The 18,372-nt window shown below is 37.5% G+C and overlaps 1 long non-coding RNA gene across 3 annotated transcripts in view; it reads right to left on the bottom strand.

The window, feature by feature from the left end:
* The window catches only part of LOC133539482 (uncharacterized), an 86,911-nt gene that overhangs the window by 9,469 nt on the left and 59,070 nt on the right, over positions 1-18,372 (bottom strand). For all 3 annotated transcript variants that reach the window (XR_009803397.1, XR_009803399.1, XR_009803398.1), the window contains exons 6-7: positions 15,569-15,639; positions 5,953-6,022 (exon numbers count right to left, since the gene is read on the bottom strand). This is a non-coding gene — a long non-coding RNA (uncharacterized LOC133539482). The remainder of the gene's footprint in view (positions 1-5,952; positions 6,023-15,568; positions 15,640-18,372) is intronic.

The raw sequence follows: 18,372 nt of genomic DNA, 5'->3' as shown, positions 1-18,372 counted from the left end.
ACCAAAACTTTAGAGTGTCTAGTTGCAAATAAACCACAAACTTAGTAGCTGCCCAGTGACATCAGTCTAGCGGCAGACGTGAAATGGAGGGAGTACTGCCAGCATCAGAGCAAGTCATAATTATGTCTCTCGTCAAGCTCATCGAAATGAAAAGACATCAATTTCAATTGAACAATTAATAGCGCTAACATGATAGGCGGTCAGTTAATACCTGCTGTTTTCAGATGAAGTGCTCGCTTTACTGATGCCTGGGATGAGATTGGAGTGGTTCAAAAAACATGACTTTAATTTGTAATTATTACATGCCTTCTGTTCAAATGTTGTCCTACTCTTGATGAAATAACAGCCCCATAATTATTATAAGTAGCACTATTTTTCCGTAAAATGTTAGTGTTTGTTTACTTCTCGCACTCTGTCATCCCCACCCAGAAGCATCGAGAAGAAAATCGCTTGACAAATTGGCAGACAATTCCAAGGAATTGATATACTGGGAACCAGTTCTTGTTCAGAAACGGTTTGCAATTCCCATCCCTATTAAGTAAACAACCAAAGTTCAATCACTGTTGCTTTATCTCAAACATATAAATAAAAAAAACTAGCAATGGACGGATCAAAAAAGAAAAACATTTGTGATGAAAATACAACATTTAATTATTCATGAATAGATTGGTTGGCTTTCACTGATGACGAAGTATGAAATATGCCGCAGTTTTATGCCTTCAGAATATTGGAGCAGCTTATTTTTTTTTCAAGTTCATTAATAAGGGAATGACAAATGTATTTTTTTCTAATGTTCAAAATAATTTGGTGATTTGCTTATACCCTGAAATAAAATGTGAATCGTTGTCAATTGTTTGATTTCATAAATTCTATAGCATAAGTGTAACAAAACTATAAGTGTCAGGGTTAGTTGGTGTTGAACCCCAAGATGCAGAGAAGGAGGCAGGCATAGAATATGAAAACATGATTTAATTAAAACTAAACAAGAACAGACAAAAAGCACACACGTGGGCGGAATAACAAACCACGGGAGCTGGCACTGGAAGCTAGAAAACAAAAAGGAACTTTAGCATGGAAGCTAGTGGATAGCAAACATAAAAACTGGAAATAACCAATGCTAACAGAAACAGCTTACCGCTACGACGACCAGGACAAAATGTAGCATTACAGGTAGTAGCTGTAACAAAACGACACGACAGGTAGCCCGACAAGAGTGATATGTGGCAACAACAATACAATGATCCAGCAACTGACACAAAACAAAGCTGGTACACATAGGAGCAGGCTGATGGGCAACGGGTGTGGCCAGGTGCCAATCAGCCGCAGCTGAGGAGGAACACAGCACTCAGGGAACAAGACAGGAAGCTGACAAAATAAGAGCACTAGACAGGAACTAAAAACAGGAGATACTAAACACAGAGGAAACAGACGAATGCAGAGGAAAAAAACTAAAACATAGACAAACTGTCAGGAGAAAGCCTGACAATAAGTGGCGTTATCATTATTTTAGGAATCAAACGGAGTTTGTGGCCTGGGGTGGGTTTTATTTTGGGGAAAATGGGCTCAAAGTGCTCTTTGTATGCTAAAGGTTGCCACCCCCTGCCCTAGCCTGCCAAGATACCTGTGGCGGTGGGGGCGTGGTCACAATGATATCATGCTATGATATGATTTTCTTTAAAAAGGCTCAAAAATGCATGCATGGATTTAAAAACTAATCTGTTATTATCAATTAGTGTTAACATGTATTTTATATCATCTTGTCATATTTTCTATTGTTGCTGCTTATTGTACAATGCACTTTGTTAAGATTTTTCAAGTGTCTAAAGATTTTTATGACTTTTTTATTAAAAACAACTAGCAACAAATCTAGCATCTTTCTCTGGTGTTATTATAAAATGCACTTGTGTTGAAAAACTCTATTTCTGTTCCTCAATGTCCTTGAAGAAAGTTGCTTGAGTAGGACTTTCTCTTCTTAAAAGCCAGCACCACTGTTCTCTTAATATATATTTCGGTATATCACTTGTCAATAGTGCGTAAATAATAGGCTCTATATTTATACATCAATTCATATTGTAACAACCAGCTGGCGATAATGTTTTATGTTTGTGTGGTTTGGATCTGATGTCAGTTTTTCCCATGTTTACAAACACAATGTCCGTGCCTGAAAGGTGATTGGCGGAGAATGAGGAAGTGTTGTTGTGTGTCCGGGGAAGTTCAGACTCACGGAGACGAAAGTTTTTGCACGGGAGGAAAAATCAATTGGAACTGTGCCGTTTGTTATCATAAGATTGGTAACAAAAGTTACAAATAGCGGCAGACTTTGTGTGATTTCTTCTGAAGGCTACAATTAGGGCTGGGCGTAGGTTTGTCTCTGTACGATATAGAAAATGACTATATCGTGATATTCAAGTATACGTTCTCACGCAGTTGCTTTTGGCTGCTGGCATTACACCGCAGGCTTGTTTTACTATTTCTTGTCTCTCCTTTTCACAGAGACATAAAACAAGTGCACCTTCTTACATACGTCACATACTGTCTGTCGCATCATACACCCTCGCTGAGCAGAGAGGTAGCAGCATGGGTAACATTAGCTGTAATGCTAGCGGAGTGGTGTGAGTGGCAAGACGAAAGAAAGATGGTGCGAATCTGGTAACAAATTAAGGAAGAATCAATTCCTCAGAAAAACAGCACAGGGTGCATCGTCGGGCGGTGGTTTGGCTTCAAGCGGGAAGGTGTCGAACAAGTATGCGGCAAAAGCGCTGTTACAAAAAGTAGCACCTACTGCTAATTTGTAGCATCATTTGAAAAGTCACCCACTAGAGCAGGGGTCGGGAACCTTTTTGGCTGAGAGAGCCATGAAAGCCAAAGATTTTAAAATGTGTTTCCGTGAGAGCCATATAATATTTTTTAACACCGAATACAACTAAATGCATGCATTTTTAATTGATAACAACATTTTTAGATTACAATAAGTCCCCTATTATTTTTAATAACATTTTTATTCCGAAGCTAACCAATAATAAATAATACTTCTTACCAATAATGTGACTTCTTGAACAGGTGCGGTAGGAAATGGATGGATGGATTAAAATGCATGAGAATGTTTTATATTTTGAAGGTTATTTTTAACACTGTGATTACCAGCAAAATTATTCCTTACTTATCGTGTTAAGCAATGTCAGTTAAGATTTATCTGAGAGCCAGATGCAGACATCAAAAGAGCCACATCTGGCTCTAGAGCCATAGGTTCCCTACCCCTGCACTAGAGAATGCAGAGTGCTTGAAACTCTGCATGTCAACATTTCCGGCCGGTGCCATACCAACAAAATACCCAAGCAACCATTTCCAGATCAACACCATATGAAATAAATAGTCAACAGAATGATATAATGTCCGCAGGAACCTACCACATTGCGAAGGACATACACTATTTGATTTCCTATTATGCAACTTATTGAAATATCTTGTGTGACATCATGCGCAAAAGTGCACTTTATTTGCTTTAAACTATTGTATTGGCGTTCTGGACAAAAAGTGCACTTTAATTTAGTTTTGTTTTGATCTGTCATCTTAGTGACATCATGCACAAAAGTGCACTAATAGCTTGTTTTAAAATGTCTCTGACAATCTTAAACTTTCTGTTTTGAAATGACATGAATGTTTGTGCCACTGCTTCATAACTGTTTAATAAATAGTTTTGCTAAATTGACTTAGTTGTGGTTACCCTCTCTGCATGAAAGTTTAAAATAAGCATAAATTAATGCAGTATGAACAATAATGTTTTAATGTAGACACATAGAATCATTATACCGCTGTGATTATATGCATCAAGTGTTCATTCAAGGCTAAGGCAAAATATCGAGATATATATCGTGTATTGTGACGTGACTTAAAATTATTGAGATATTAATAAAAGGCCATATCGCCCAGCCCTGGCAACAATACATTATATTACTTTCATTTGTTTTCAAGTAAAAAACAACAACTTTATTTTCAAGGTGTGGCTGCACGCTACATTCAACTACATTTGGGGAAACCCTGCTACGTGTATGTCTACACATTTAATGGTGAATCGAAGAAATAGTTTCTCACTGTTTTTACCTTCTATTTTCAATTTTCAAACAAATAATGAAAATAATGATAATAGATTTGATTTTATATTGCGCTTTTCTATTATTAAATACTCAAAGCAAGCACAGAGAAGTGAGAACCCATCATTCATTCACACCTGATGGTGGTAAGTTACATTTGTAGCCGCAGCTGCCATGGGGTAGACTGACGGAAGCGAGGCTGCCAGTTTGCGCCTACAGCCCCTATCAGCTATCATTCATTCATCATTCATTTACCAGTGGGGCAAGGGTGAATTATCCTGCCCAAGGACACAACGGCAGCGATATGGATGTCAAGGCGGGGAGCGAACTTGCACCCGTCAGGTTTCTGGCACGGCCGCTACCCACTAGCCCATGCCGCCCCAATATTCATGGGGCGTCATGGCACTTATTGGACAAATTAATTAATCGTAAATAAATTACGATCCTTATTCAAATGAAAACATTTGAATAAGGGATCATGAATAACGTTTTACGTTTTCTATCATCGAACTAAAAAACAAGGAAAATCTATTATCTACCGTATTTTTCTGACTATAAGTAGTAGTTTTTTTCATAGTTTGGCAGTGGGGGCGACTTATACTCCGGAGCGACTTATGTGTGAAATTATTAACACATTACCGTAAAATATCAAATTATATTTGATAAATTATCTCATTCGCGGAAGACACAAAGAAAATGTCAGCAATCCTCACACACAGGTCAACCAATAAGAATTCGGCGGGGGAGGGTCATGGCAGAAGTGCATTGTGGGTCATGGAATGCTAACTGATATATGCTACTGCCGTAGCTATTAAAATGGATCATTTCATCGTTGGCGGGAACTTAGACAAACTGAGAAGGGCTGAACAAAAATGGCACCGAAAAGGAAATCATGTTGGTTACCCTCTCTACATGAAAGTTTAAAAAAGGCATATATTAATGCAGTGTGAACAATAATGTTTTAATGTAGACACATAGAATCATTATACCACTGTGATTATATGCATCAAGTGTTCATTCAAGGCTAAGGCAAAATATCGAGATATCGAGATATATTACAAGCTGGATGTAGTGAAATATGCAGCAGAAAACGACCAGAGGAAGCGGCGCATACCTTTGGAGTTGGCAGAGTTGTTTAAAAGCGACATCGAGGAAGTAGATTTCATGGGATTTATCGATTAGGAGTGACAGATTGTTTGGTAAACGTATAACATGTTCTATATGTTATAGTTATTTGAATGACTCTTACCATAATATGTTACGTTAACATACCAGGCACCTTCTCTTCTGGTTATTTTTGCGTCACACTTATTCAGCCTGTTGTTCACTATTCTTTATTTATTATAAATTACCTTTCAAATGTGTATTCTTGGTGTTGGATTTTATTAAATAAATTTCCCCCAAAACAGCAACTTATACTCCAGTGCGACTTCTTTACTATGCATTTTCGGCCGGTGCGACGTATACTCCGGAGCGATTTATAATTAAAAAAATACGGCATTCAAAACACACAAAAATGGATGGCGGCGACGTACTCTGACCCTTGGGTTCTCAAAGTCAGATTGTTCCTAAGCCCTCACCTGTGTCTACCTGCCTTTCATGTCCCGGCTTTTGATCCTATTTTGACATTCCCACTGACCTTCATGGCTCCTGGTTTGTTTAGTTATTTCTTGTACTATGCATTACACATATGCTTTTGTTGTTACTTTGCAGTGTATTTGTCCATTTCCGCTCCCTGCGGCATGGTTTTTCCTCTTCATTAAAATATCTAATTTGTGTGTTTTGACATCTGTCTCTGTTTTGAAGTCCAACATCCAGCTCGCCGCCATCTATAACCCAAATTGTATTATTTATTACTTACTTAGTAGTGCATGGACGGATATTGAAGACACTCTCTTGGGGTGCTGGTGTGCACAGCATAGTGGGACTGTCTGTAAAGAAATAAAAGAAAGAAAGTCATTATAAAGTACTTGGAGGAGGTGACAGCATCAGGTGTTAAAATCGCACGATATTGTGTAGTTGTGATTGTCACACACGGCCAGCAGGCATACAAAAAACATAAATGGATTTATAAACAATAGGTAATAGCCCAGAAGGTAAGAGGTTGCATGGGCTTTATTTGAGCCCCCAGTTCTGAGGCTTATCAGCCACATTTTTCTTGACAGCTCCTCCTTTCCTTCTGTCTCATATCATTTTCTGCCCTTTCGTCATCTCCTCTTCATCACCTCCTATCATTAACACAATCCATCTCTACGCACGTTCCTCAATAGCCGCCTTGAGTGAAAGTCGCGATGCAAGGCTGGCACTCTGGACTCTAGTAATTAATCGGGGCGCTTTGAAAGAAGAGGCTGAATGGGACCGAGCGTCGAGGAAAATTAGAGCAAGACGGGTGAGCAATCAGAGAGATAAGTTCTCTTGATGACAAATTTGATCAATTTATGGACGACATGAAGGTTAGAGGAGTTTGGAACTAAAAAAGTGTCGCACTGTTAAGTAAGGGTGTAACGGGACACCAACAGTTTGGTTTGGTACGTACCTCGGTTTAGAGGTCACGGTTCGGTTCATTTTCGGTACATTAAGAAAACAACAAAATATAAATGTTTTGGTTATTTATTTACCAAGTTTGTAAACAATGGCTTTATCATTTTAACATTGGGAACACTATAATAATTCTGCCAACGTTAATCAACATTAAACTGCCTAAAATTGTTGCTCAGAATAAATTAAATTACAAAACTTTTCTTCTACATATAAAAAGTGCAACATTAAACAGTTTCAAGTCAACTCATCATGCTTAATTCATCACAGAATTTGGGAAGCCTGTAGTTGATTTTTATTATGTGTTATATTTTTATCAACATGTGCTGGCAGGGACCCTGCCATTCAAAGCTTTTCTGTTTGTAAAACACACACACACACACACACACACACACACACACACACACACACACACACACACACACACACAAATACACCCCGCAAAATGAGCTAACGTAACGCTAAAAGCTAATTAGCCTTCACCTCAAGCCAGAACTGCAGTTTAAGTTTCTAGAACAGTGGTTCTCAACCTTTTTTCAGTGATGTACCCCCTGTGAATTTTTTTTCAGATCAAGTACCCCCTAATCAGAGCAAAGCATTTTTGGTTGTAAAGAAGAGATAACGAAGTAAAATTCACCACTATGTCATCAGTTTATGATTTATTATATTGTATAACAGTGCAAAATATTGCTCATTTGTCATGGTCTTTCTTGAACTACTTGGAAAAAAAGTTATAAAAGTAACGAAAAACTAATAAACAAGTGATTCAATTATAAATAATGATTTCTACACATAGAAGTAATCATCAACTTAAAGTACCCTCTTTGGGGATTGTAATAGAGATCCATCTGGATTCATGAACTTAATTCTAAACATTTCTTCACAAAAAAAGAAATCTTTAACATCAATATTTATGGAACATGTCCACAAAGAATCTAGCTGTCAACACTGAATATTGCATTGTTGCATTTTTTTCCACAGTTTATGAACTTACATTCCTATTTTCTTGAAGAATTATTCAATAAATATACTAATAAAGGATTTTTATTTTTAGAGTATTTTCAAAAAAATCTCACGTACCCCCAGGGGTACGCGTACCCCCATTTGAGAACCACTATTCTAGAAGGTCAACAGGCTCATAGTGATGTTAGTATAAATTGACTGGGAGGTGTTTATTATAATTTGGGGAGAGTATGCTGCCTTATGCTCCCCTGCTAAACGCCTATCTGCTCGACGCTGAAGCATTTACTACATGCGCTCTTAATACGCACTGCTGATTGGCTGTGACCGCTCTGAATATGCACTGCTGATTAGCTGTTACCGCTATATATGTAACCAATCAGATGGTTGTGTGGGTGGGACAATGCTGGGTGCTGAGACAGAGGTTGAAGAAGCAAAGCAGCTTGTTAAGACTTTAGCTTAAAAACGCGTTCGGTACACCCCCTTACCGAACCGAAACCCCCGTACCGAAACGGTTCAATAGAAATACACGTACCGTTACACACCTACTGTTAAGGATTTGTTGAGGGATTGGTATCAAAGATCAATGGTCAATCTAATACAGGGCAAGGAGTAGTCATTGAACACATGGAGGACACAAAGTCCAAGACACTCCAATTCAAGAGTCACAAAGAAATGGGATGGATCATGGCTGAAGAACAAACAAAAACACAACATACGCTGAGAAAACAAGGGGGGAAAAAAGGCCTCAATACGCACACTGCCACACGTCAGACCCAGGACACATGAGAGATTTGCAACAATGCTAGCAGCTTGAGGGGATTTCTGTGTAACTGATGATGTTCTCCATTTGTTGCCTGTCAAAACAGCACTCGAACCAAGCTGACACAACAGGTGGAGGGAGAGGTACCTTCAAAAACCAGCGAGCAATGCTTCTTTCTTGAAAAACAGCACACATTATTTTGCCAATAAAATACGTCATAAAATACTGCGATGAGGTGGCGACTTGTCCAGGGTGTACCCCGCCTTCCGCCCGATTGTAGCTGAGATAGGCGCCAGCGCCCCCCGCGACCCCAAAAGGGAATAAGCGGTAGAAAATGGATGGAATACGTCATATAAAACATAACATACCCAGTAGGGTAGGGCAGCACAATTAATCACATTTCAATTGGGATCACAATTTTGGCCGCTACAATTAAATGAGGGTGTTGTGTTAGTCAGCATTTTAACTTTTAAAAAGCAGGCTCCGCTGCAAATAGATTCCAGCACTTTCACAACCGACAGTCAGCCAAACACCAGGGGGCGCCTGAAAGACGGTGAACTCATGTGAGAGTGAGTAAGAGTGAATGAGAACGCAGGGTGACTGACAGTCACAGTTGATCAGCTGCTCACCTCTAGCTCTCGAAAATATTCGGAAAAATACATACTGTATTTTTCGGACTATAAGTCGCAGTTTTTTTCATAGAGTGGCCGGGGGTGCGACTTCTCTTCAGGAGCGACTTATGTGTGAAATTATTAACACGTAAGCGTAAAATAACAAATAATATTATTTAGCTCATTCACGTAATAGACTAGACGTATAAGATTTCATAGGATTTAGAAATTAGGAATGACAGATTGTTATTTGAATGACTCTTACCATAATATGTTATGTTAACATACAAGGCACCTTCTCAGTTGGTTATTTATGCGTCATATAACGTACACTTATTCAGCCTGTTGTTCACTATTCTTTATTTATTTATTTTAAATTGCCTTTCAAATGTCTATTCTTGGTGTTGGGTTTTATCAAATACATTTCCCCCAAAAATGCGATTTATACTCCAGTGCGACGTATACATGTTTTTTTCCTTCTTTATTATGCATTTCCGGCAGGTGCGACTTATACTCCGGAGCGACTTATACTCCGAAAAATACGGTACTTTATTACATCGGTGCCCTGCCCTCCACAGATTGACCCACAGTGTGCCAACAGCTAAGGCATTTTTTACCCCGGAACACGCCCGAACACCTCACCGTTCTCTAGGCATCCTCCATAAAATTCAACAAACGCCACAACAAGTTACATTGCAAAGCTACGTTGGTGTGCACACCTTGTGTGGTGTTTGGGTCTGTGCGACCCGTTTTCATTTTTTATTAAAAGAAAAATGATACAATTAATACATTTTTCAAACTGAGACTCACTTTGGCTCACTTTCTGTGAAGAACATATATCAGAATACATATTTAATGACCATACACCCCATTAGGGCTGGGCGATATATCGATATATATGATATATCGCGAGTTTGTCTCTGTGCGATATAGAAAATTACTATATCGTAATATTCGAATATACGTTCACACGCAGGACTTTTAGCTGCGGGCGTACCCTTCAGGCTCTCCTCGCTCTTTCGTGTCTCTCCTTCTCGCAGACGAGCAGGCTTACATACGTCACATACACGCCCTCGCAGGGCAGAGAGGTAGCGACGTGGCTAATGTTAGCTGCTAACATAGCCGTACGAGAGAAAGATGGTGCGGATCTGGTAACAAATGAAGGAAGACTTAATTCCCAATAACAACAGCAGGGTTTTCATCGTCTGGCAGTGGTTTGGCTTCAAGTGGGAATATGTCGAACAGACAACCGTAATTTGTCAAGTGTGGGGGGGGAGGAGGAGCATTGCTATAAAAAGTAGCATTACTGCTAATATGTAGCATCGTTTGTAAAGTCACTCGCTAGAGAATGAAAATAATTTCATAACCTTAGTAACATACCACATAATGAAGGACGAATACTATTTGATTTCCTGTTATGCAACTCATTTTTATTTGACACTTAAAATGTCTCTGACAAGCTTGCAATTTATGTTTTGGAAATTACTTGAATGTTTGTGCCATTGCTTAATAACTAATAAATACACTTTTGTTCAATTGACTTAGTTGTGATTTCCCTCTCTGCATGAAAGTTTAAAATGAGCATATATGAATGCAGTATGAAGAAGAATGTTTTAATGTATACACACAGAATCATCAAACTGCTGTGATTATATGCATCAAGTGTTCATTCAAGGCCAAGCCAAAATATCGTAATATATATCGTATATCGTGATATGGCCTAAAAATATCGCGATATTAAAAAAAGGCAATATCGCCCAGCCCTACACCCCACTACACATTTCTATTACATATACGCTGTCCGGGTAACCCGGGGGTAATAGAAGTATAGAAATTGATGTTCTGTGTACCACACGCAACACACACCACCCACCAGGCCTAGACAGGAGGAGGACTGAGTGTAGGTACACAGAACATCTGAGGGTCAAATGTGCGAGAAAATGAGAGCAGACAGTGTTGACAAACAATGTTGCAACCTTGTGTGGGAACCGTGGGTGCAGAAACACAAAAGAAGAATCCCTGTGGGATGCAGAAACTGGCAGAGAATATTTCCGTGCAACGTTCATATTGTTGTTACTCAGCCAGCGTTTGTGGCTTTTAATGCCTCACAATCAAACACTTTTATGTTTAAATACTGAACAGATGTTTACTGTATCCCAATAAACATCTGTTCAGTATTTTAACATACAAACCCCGTTTCCATATGAGTTGGGAAATTGCGTTAGATGTAAATATAAACGGAATACAATGATTTACAAATCATTTTCTACCCATATTTAGTTGAATATGCTACAAAGACAACATATTTGATGTTCAAACTGATAAACATTTTTTGTTTGTTGCAAATAATCATTAACTTTAGAATTTGATGCCAGCAACACGTGACAAAGAAGTTGGGAAAAGGTGGAAATAAATACTGATAAAGTTGAGGAATGCTCATCAAACACTTATTTGGAACATCCCACAGGTGTGCAGGCTAATTGGGAACAGGTGAATATGGGTTGAAAATGAGATGCAAATCATTGTATTCCGTTTATATTTACATCTAACACAATTTACCAACTCATATGGAAACTTGGTTTGTATGTTTAAATACTGAACAGATGTGTATTGGGATACAGTAAACATCTGTTCAGTATTTAAACAAAAGTGTTTTGTTTTTTTATTGGGATACAGTAAACATCTGTTCAGTATTTAAACATAAAAGTGTTTGATTGTGAGGCATTAAAAGCCACAAAATGCCAGGGGTCCATCAGACCCACAAACGCTGGCTGAGTAACAACAATATAAACATTTCATAAGGGTTAAACAAAGTATCGCAAAATAGCCACACTTCTTTGTGTTTTATATTGATATCAAAAAGTAAACGCTGTGGGCTTTTTTCACATTGTGTTTTTTTCATTTCAAAGTTATTACTTGACATAGCATTTTGTTAAAAGTTTTATTGTGTATAGTTAATTAATGTACGACATATTTCTGCTCAAACTCTCAGTGGATCTGTCCTGATACGACATGTACATTTACATTATCAAAATGTAAATGTAGAGTTATGTGATGGAGAAAAAGCTGACATGTTTGTTCTATCAATGAACACAAAGAAATATTTGTCTTTAAATATATGGATAACGTGTATCTGTAGCCTTTTTATTAGACATTATAAATTCCATTAAGGTGTCGTGTTCTCACCCCAACACTGTTTTACCTTACATAATCAATAATCGTGATTTAAATGTTGATAAAAAATATCTTTATTATGTTGGTCATAATCGTGCAGCCCTATGTGTAAGACTGGATATCATACATGAACACTATTTGTATCTATATGGACAACAACTGCAGTTACATCATATTGTCAACAGGGGCCATCTGCACAGTGTATTTCTTGAATCTCCGGCTCTTAGCTTTGTGCGGACTCATTGATCATTTACAGCAAGGGTGTCAAACTCTGGCCCGCCGTGTAATTTCATTTGGCCCTTGAGGCTATGTCCAATTGCGGCGGTGCCGCTCTAACACCGCATTCACCGCTAATACTCAGCTAATACTCATACTTGCCAACCCTCCCGAATTTCAGGGCGACCATTCTCCCTTATTTCTCCCGATTTCCACCCGGACAACAATACCGGGGGGGTGCCTTAAATGTACAGCCTTTAACGTCCTCTACAACCTTTTGTCACGTCCACTTTTCCATATACAATCAGCGGGCCGGCCCAGTCACATGTTGTATATGGTTTCTTCAGACACACGTAAGTGACTGCAAGGCATACTTGGTCAACAGCCCAACAGGTCACAATGAGGGTGGCCGTATAAACAACTGTTACAAATATGCGCCACACTGTGAACCCACACCAAACAAGAATGACAAACACATTCTTCACCATAACACAACAGAAAAAATACCCAGAATTCCTTGCAGCACTAACTCTTCCGCTACATTTTAGTGTGTACTTAGTGTGTACAATATACACCTCCCGCTACCAACAACCTCCCCTACTCTCCACCCAACTGAGCCCCGACATCAACTGAGCAGTAAAAAGGCCTGAATGATTGATTTTTTTTTTTTTTTTTCAAATGTATTAGCCTGTGGAAAAAGTCAATGTTGATATTTACCTCAGAAGGCTGCAAATAGAAAAGAGGCATTAAATGTTTTATTTAAATTTCATTTAATATGCCATTGATGTTTTTTGTAAGTTGATTTTGCACTATTAAGTTGTATAAGCGTTGCTTGTTCCATATTCAGTGTTAAAGCAAATCGGTGTGGAAAACTCAGCATTAATTAACATTTTATTCATGCACTTTCTCTTGCTACTTCAAGGCTTGAATGTTTGATTCATTCAATATTGTTATATTATTTTCAAATGTAATATTGGCCTGTGAAAAAAGTTTATTTTGATATAAGCAAATAGAAAAGAGGCATTCAATTTTTATTTGATATAACAGTGGTTCTCAAATGGGGGTACGCGAACCAAGGGGTACGTGAGATTTGTTTTTAGATATTCTAAAAATAGCAACAATTCAAAAATCCTTTATAAATATATTTATTGAATAATACTTCAACAAAATATCAATGTTAGTTAATAAACTGTGAAAAGAAATGCAACAATGCAATATTCAGTGTTGACAGCTAGATTTTTTTGTGGACATGTTCCATAAATATTGATGGTAAAGATGTATTTTTTATTTTTTGTGAAAAAAATGATTAAGTTCATGAATCCAGATGGATCTTTATTACAATCCCCAAAGATTTAGTGGATGATTACTTCTATGTGTACAAATCTTTATTTATAATTGAATCACTTGTTTGTTTTCAACAAGTTTTTAGTTACTTTTATATATGTTTTCACAAATAGTTCAGGAAAGACCACTACAAATGAGCAATGTTTTGCACTGTTATACAATTTAATAAGTCAGAAACTGATGACATAGTGATGTGTTTTATTTCTTTATCTCTTTTTTTTCAACTAAAAATGCTTTGCTCTGATTAGGGGGTACTTGAATTGAAAAAAAATTCCCAGGGGGTACATCACTGAAAAAAGGTTGAGAACCATTGGCTTATATAACATAAAAGTGCAAAATCAACTTTCAAAAAACAACCAAAAAAACATAAATGGCATGTTAAATAAAAAATTGAATGCCTCTTTTCTATTTGCAGCCTTCTGAGGTAAATATCAACATTACCTTTTTCCACAGGCTAATACAGTGGTTTTCAACCTTTTTTCAGTGATGTACCCCCTGTGAACACTTTTTTAATTCAAGTACCCCCTAATCAGAGCAAAGTATTTTTGGTTGAAAAAAAAGAGACAAAGAAGTAAAATACAGCACTATGTCATCAGTTTCTGATTTATTTAACGGTATAACTGTGCAAAATATTGCTCATTTGTAGTGGTCTTTCTTGAACTATTTGGGAAATTTTTTTATAAAACTAAAAACTTGTTGAAAACAAACAAGTGATTCGATTATAAATAAAGATTTGTACACATATAAGTAATCATTAACTTAATCTTTGGGGATTGTAATAGAGATCCATCTGGATTCATGAACTTAATTATTTTCTTCACAAAAAAAGAAATCTTTAACATTAATATTTATAGTACATGTCCACAAAACATCTGGCTGTCAACACTGAAAATTGCATTGTTGTATTCCAGAAAGACAATTATAGAGACAAATTACAACCTTAAAAATTATTTTAGGATTTTTGAACACATTCCTTTTTACCTTTTAAATTCCTTCCTTTTCTTTCTTGACTATTTCAATCAATGTTCAAGTAAATTAATTTTTATATTGAAAAGGATAATAAATAGATTTTAATTTAATTCTTCATTTTAGCTTGTTTTTTCGACGAAGAATATTTGTGAAATATGTCTTCATACTTATTATGATTTAAATTCAAAAAGGTTATCTACAAAATCTGTAGAATAAAATTTAAATTTTATTTCAAAGTATTTTGAATTTCTTTTAACATTTTTGTTCTGGAAAATCTAGAAGAAATAATGATTTGTCTTTGTTGGAAATATAGCTAGGTCCAGTTTGTTATATACTCTAACAAAGTGCAGATTGGATTTTAACCTATTTAAAACATCAAAAATAGATATTTATTGTGAGGAATCATTAAGATGATCAGTGTTTCCACAAAGATAAATATCAATAATTATTAATAATAACATAGAGTTAAAGGTAAATTGAGCAAATTGGCTATTTATGGCAATTTATTTAAGTGTGTATCAAACTGGTAGCCCTTTGCATTAATCAGTACCCAAGAAGTAGCTGTTGGTTTCAAAAAGGTTGGTGACCCCTGATCTAGACACATAGAATCATCATACTGTTGTGATTATATGCATCAAGTGTTCATTCAAGGCTAAGGCAAAAATATGGATGTATAGATAAAAGGCCATATTACTAAAAGGCCATATGGCCCAGTGCTCTTGGGTCGGCGTACAAAGGGTTAACTCGACCGGAAGTAGCAAACAGCTAGCTAGCCAGCCGCTAACAAACAAGTACTAACTTGGACAAACAATTTACTCTCGCTCTCAATCTTATTACATTTGAATTCTGGTGTGTTTAATCAACAAATGTTTGTGTTTGAGTTACTTCACAAGGTCACTAACCTGGAAAACACAGGTAAGGTTTGGAAGAGTCCAGGACAGCAACCAGCTAGCTCACTTGCGTGCCCGGTTTCCTGTAGGGGGCGGAAGTAGTCACACTTAAATGGGAACTACAGGCGACGACACCTCTACAAATTTTCGGTTCCGCTCTTTGAAAAATATAGAGCCAAAACAAAAACACCGCCAGTAAGATTTGTTATGGGGAAAAAATTGACATTGTCGAAAAAAGTTTGATTGGCATCAAAACAAGTTTTGGCAACAAATAATTACAAACATTGAAACAAAATATTTTTTGGTGGACTTTATTTTTAATTAAGTTAAAGGCCAACTGAAATGAGATTTTCTTATTCAAACGGGGATAGCAGGTCAGTTCTATGGGAATCTAAGTTTAAAGCTGTGACACATGGTCCTTAAGTGACGGGAAGAAAAGCTCGTACTCCCTTGGAGATTTGGTTTGGCGCAACCAGCTGGTCTGCACGTACACTCGTGGTCAAAAGAACATAATGTCATGGCTGTCTTGAGTTTCCAATCATTTCTACAACTTTTATTTTTTTGTGATAGAGTGACTGGAGCACATACTTGTTGGTCACAAAAAACATTCATGAAGTTTGGTTCGTTTATGAATTTATTATGGCTCTACTGAAAATGTCAAAAGTATACATACAGCAATGTTAATATTTGCTTACATGTCCTTTGGCAAGTTTCACTGCAATAAGGCGCTTTTGGTAGCCATCCACAAGTTTCTGCTTGAATTTTTGAGCACTCCTCTTGACAAAATTGGTGCAGTTCAGCTAAATGTGTTGGTTTTCTGACATGGACTTGTTTCTTCAGCATTGTCCAAGCACACAGGACTTTAGGAGGGCCGTTCTAAAACCTTAATTCTAGCCTGATTTAGCCATTCCTTTACCACTTTTGACATGTGTTTGAGTTGAGGTCATTGATCTGTCGGAACACCCAACTGCGCCCAAGACCCAACCTCTGGGCTGATGATTTTAGGTTGTCCTGAAGAATTTGGAGGTAATCCTCCTGTTTCATTGTCCCATTTACTCCCTGTAAAGCACCAGTTCCTTTGGCAGCAAAACAGGCCCGGAGCATAATACTACCACCACCATGCTTGACGGTAGGTGTGGTGTTCCTGGGATTAAAGGCCTCACTTTTTCTCCTCCAAACATATTGCTGGATATTGTGGCCAAACAGCTCAATTTTTGTTTCATCTGACCACAGAACTTTCCTCCAGAAGGTCTAATCTTTGTCCATGTGATGTCAGATGAAACAAGTCCATGTCAGAAAACCAACAAATTTAGCTGAACTGCACCAATTTTGTCGAGAGGAGTGGTCAACAATTCAAGCAGAAGCTTGTGGATGGCTACCAAAAGTGCCTTACACAAACACACACATTCATACTCTTTCAACAAAATGTTGGACGTTGAAATCCCAACCAAAAGCAGTAAATAATATGGCTAAATAAGTTGTTATGATCAAGATGATCATCGTTACCAATATTATTGCCCTATTGTTAAATGTGCTCAAAAAGTACACACTAAAATGTTTAGTATTTTTGTAGTAACTCATATAATTAGCCACATGATATACTTTCTTGGCAGAGGAAACATTAAATATTGTTCTGGCTTCACACTTTATTTGTGTGTTTAAACATGTTTATCTTCTTTCGTTTTAGCCAATTTTGCAGCCGGACACCTCAATGTCATATGACATAGTACTTGAAACATGCTGACTGTTAGCATGTTATTGTTAATTGCGCATGCTAACTTTTGTAGCCAATTTTGCTGCCGACCACCTTATTCATACGACCAGGTACTTGACACATGCCAACTGTTACTATGGTAACAACAGCATTCTAGCATGCTAACTTTTGTAGCCAAATTTGCAGCCAAACACCTCAGTCTTCTGACTTGGTTCTTGACACACGGTAACTGTTAGCATGTTAAAGCTGCCATTTTAGTATGCTAACTTTTTTAACCAAATTTGCAGCACACCTTGGTCATATGACTTGGTACCGGACACATGTTAACTGTTAGCATGTTAAAGTTAGCATTCCAGCATGCAAACTTTTTAGCCAATTTTGCAACCGTAAACCTCAGTACTTGACACATACTGTTAGCATTCTAGAATGCTAACTGTTTTTTAACCCATTTTTTAAACCAACACTCCAAAGTCATATGACATGGTACTTAACAAATGCTACTAGTTAGCAGGTTATTTTAACAATGTAGCATGGAAACTTTTATGGACAATTTCGCAGCCGAACACCTCATTCATGTGACGTGGAACTTCACACATGCTAACTGTTACTATGCTTACAATCGCATTCTAGCATGCTAACTTTTTCAGCCAATTTTACAGCACACCTCAGTCATATGACCAGGTACTCGACACATACTGTTAGCATGCTAACGTTACCATTCCAGCATGACAACTTTTTTAGCTAATTTTGCAAACAAACACCTCAAAGTTGTATGACATGGTAGTTAACTGTTAGCATGGCAATGTTAACAATCGAGGATGCTAACTTTTATAGACAATTTCGCAGCAGAACACCTCATTCATTTTCGAGAGCCACGGCCGTCGTGAAATTCCTGCCCTGCCACGTTTTATAGCCAATTTTGCAGTCAAAAACCTCATTCATGTTTTGTGGTACTTCACACATGCTAAATGTTGCTATACTAACAATAGCATTGTAGCATGCAAACGCTTTTAGCCAATTTCACAGCCGAACACCTCATTCATGTGATGTGGTACCTCACACATGCTAACAATAGCATCCTAGCGTGCTAACTCTTTTAGCC

Source organism: Nerophis ophidion, linkage group LG21 (assembly GCF_033978795.1).
Source record: "Nerophis ophidion isolate RoL-2023_Sa linkage group LG21, RoL_Noph_v1.0, whole genome shotgun sequence".
Lineage (NCBI taxonomy): Eukaryota > Metazoa > Chordata > Actinopteri > Syngnathiformes > Syngnathidae > Nerophis > Nerophis ophidion.
The sequence above is the reverse complement of the archived record's forward strand: the minus strand, read 5'-3'. Positions and strand labels throughout refer to the sequence as shown.